Here is a 3,572-nt window from a genome sequence, read left to right on the forward strand (position 1 = left end):
AGTGGAAGATCTTTACTCTCCATAAACAATGAAAGAACAGTTTTAAAAACTTTATCTAAGAAGAAGTATCAAAAAATTCAGATTACTAATATTCAAGTAGACACTGACCTGGAGGAGTCACTAGTAAATTATACTCTCCAGCTTTTAGTCCTTCTGGAAATGGTCTTTTAAAGCAAACTGCAGCTGTTATAATTAATAAGTTATAAATATGACACAAAAAAAGAGACTCACATCTATTGTTTTGTGATAATTGTTGCAGTGTCACACCCAGATGAAAAATAGAGAGGTAATTTTTAGCTGACGCTTTCTCACTGCTGCTGATTCTACATATACAATAACAAATCAACAATAACATCAGTAACTTGTAATTCATTCTTACTTAAATTCATCATTAAACTCTGAACTGGATTGCCTCTCATATTCTTCAATGCTATCATGCCTCTCAAACTCGTTATCATAAGTTACTGGAGGAAATAGTTCCCCTGCTTCAGATGGGCCCTCCATTAGAGAAGCCATTGCTTTTCCTACATCATCAGGATACCTTTCAGCAGCAGCTAAAGACTCTTCTAAAGTGAAACCAGACTCAATGAGAACAGTAACAACAGGATGATCCTCGCTAATGGGTTCTCTATCAATTATTGTGACTTTATAAGAAAGAGAGGAATGAGAGTAAGACTGAGGAAAAACTGGATCTGGTTCATTCCTAGTTTTAATGGGCTTTTTTGGCTCTTCCAGAGCAGAAAAAGGTATAGCAGAAGTAGGTAATTCATGCTGTGCCTTTGTTTCATCAATTACTGTTTTATCTGTTTCCATTTCTTCCTCTTCAGAAGACAATTCACTGTCACCTTCCAATTTTTCAGTAGCTGTTTCACTTTCAACATCACTATCAGTAAAATCAAAGTTAAGGCACCACTCAATCACTGCTTCTTCAATGTCTGGTTTTGGACATTCATCAAATGCTGGAAGAACAAGTTTCTTTGAAAAACCATATGTTTCCTTTAAATTATCTATTATAGCTATTTGTTTGTCAGTCAAGTCTTTATCAATCAGCTTTGGTTGAGGGCCAGAAGAAGTTGTAAGTCTTTGTAATATTGGTTTAGCTGCAGAGGATGACAATTTGCTCTCCATTCCTTCCCTACTAGTATCTGCTGGTGTATAGACAATGTGATCATCTGCCGTTGATAATTCGTTATTTTTGACTGATGGAGATTCAAAGGCTGATGAATATACATGTAGCTGGGATGAATCATGATGTGTACATAGCTGATCTTGTAAATATTCCTGCTCAGCTAGTGTGCTAATTAAAATTTGAACTTCACTTTTAACCAAATCTGAAGAGATTTCACGTGAGATGCTTTGCAAAAGAGTCATGACTTCTTGTTTGACTGGTCTAGCTAGTCCTTCATTACTTTTGAAATGACCTAATTCTTCTCGAAGGGAAAGAAGTTGTGGGGTTGTGAAGTAATTGAGTTCGTGAAAATGTTCTCTTTGTTGAGTGAGCTCTTGTTTCCAATACTGCAGATCATTCTCCATCGTGCTTGCTTGCTCTTGAAGGGAAGTAACGACATTCTTAATCTTGCAAGAGAAAGAGAGGGTCCATCCAATGTACTTGTCATTACCATGCTGCTGTAATTCCATTAGAACATCAGTAATTCTGCAAACACTATGAAAAACCTAAAAACAATAAATCATTAAAACTGGTTAATTTAATCTGCAATTTTAATCAAACAATCAGACAAGGCTTCTCACAAAATTTTGGCATAGTGCTCATGCAGCATCATGTTGCTCAAGTTGATTGTCAAGTCAAGTAGCTCAAAAATTTGGAAGAAGACTTTTATAAAACAGGGTATTTTGGCAAAAATCACAATGCAAGAATTTTTAATATTTATCATTTACCATAAAGGGGTTCGAAGGTGGATGGTAATGTATCTTTATTATTTTAAAAATACTTATACATGTTTTAATGCTGTCTAAAAAATTATAACAAACTCAGATCAAATTTAAACTTTTCATGAATTTTTAAAGTTGCTCAAAAACTGTGTCAACAACCAAAGGCTATAGCCTTGGTTTTTTTTCATAAATTTGCTCAAAAGTCAGGTCAATGACCAAAGGCTTGGTCTTTGGTCAAATTTTGTCAAAAAAGCTTAGGAGAGAATTTTTCATTTTAATGCCACAAATACATGCCCTTATGCTGTCCATCAACTTTGAGTTGATTCCAATCAAATTTGATTTTTAAGAAATTTTAAAGTTGCTAAAATGTCATGTACTGCATTCTGGTCATGAAGCATGCTGTTTAGCTTACTTAGTATACTTTGTGGGAATACAATTAATTATAGTTATTATGTTAAATTTTAAAAAATAATTTACATTATTATTTTTAAAATTATGTCGATCAAACAAAATGATAGAACAACACGTGCATGCAGAATTTGGTTGCAAAATGGTCAGAAAATGTCTGTTATCTGACGGTTATTACAGGCTCTGTAATATACATTAAATATAAGCTTACATTGAGAAATAAGTCCACTTGCTTTCTTTCCGTTGTTTTTGTACCAGTTATTAGTACTAATTTGCTCTCCAGATCCCTTAGCTCGTCCAAATTATACAATAACTTTGGGATTTCTTTATGTTTAGGCACTCTCAGTCTCAAATGAATACCCTCTGAATGACGAACTAAAATTCCTTTCTTAGAGGACCCAATCTCATAGACACCATATTTATTAATATTGTTCATCTGACCATATGAGGTTACTTCAACTGAGCCTTGTGTTTTCTTGACTGATTTATACCATTTTTTTTCTTTCTGACATGTCCTCTACAACAAGAATTAATGTAATGTATAGGAAGTCTAATAATTACCATCATCTCTGGAAGATTAGGAGCTGTTTCCAGTGTTACCCACAATGTCCTACATAGTTTCTGTAGTTCCTCATAGCCAGCCGTTTTTGGTAGTTTGTATATTAAAGGGCCAAACCCACTACCAACAGTACGTAAGAATGATAGTTTATCAGTAGTCATATCGCCCTCTCCACCAGCTGCTGTAGCTAATGCAACTGTCACAAAGTTAACCAAATCTGTAACATCTATTAATATTTTAAAATATGCACGTACCACATAATAAAATATTATACCTTTTGTTTCTTTTCGTATCCACTTTACAATTTTTTGACAATCAACAAAAGCTTGTAGGCATTCCCTTTTCTTAGAATCAGTTGCATAATCAGCAAGAAATTGTCCAGCAGCAACTACACTATGATCAATAGAATTTAATTTTTCCTTACCAGCTGAAACCTACAAAAACACATTCACATAAATTAAGTAGCATCAATACATTAATTAACAAATGCCCATTTACCTTTTGTGCTACTCTTTCAACTAAAGTAAAATCTCCAGTCAAGTCAAGAGTATCTCGAATGTTAAGAAAAGCTTCAGCAGCATCTCTATATCCACACAGATCCCAATAATCACCAATCTGCTTTACAGCCTTTTTTATCCAGCTATTATCAATGTGTTGAATGTGATTAACAGTACAAACACCTCTTTGAAGATTGAGGAGATCCTTTTCTAAATCA

This window comes from Amphimedon queenslandica, unplaced genomic scaffold (assembly GCF_000090795.2).
Source record: "Amphimedon queenslandica unplaced genomic scaffold, v1.1 AMPQUscaffold_13387, whole genome shotgun sequence".
Taxonomy (NCBI): domain Eukaryota; kingdom Metazoa; phylum Porifera; class Demospongiae; order Haplosclerida; family Niphatidae; genus Amphimedon; species Amphimedon queenslandica.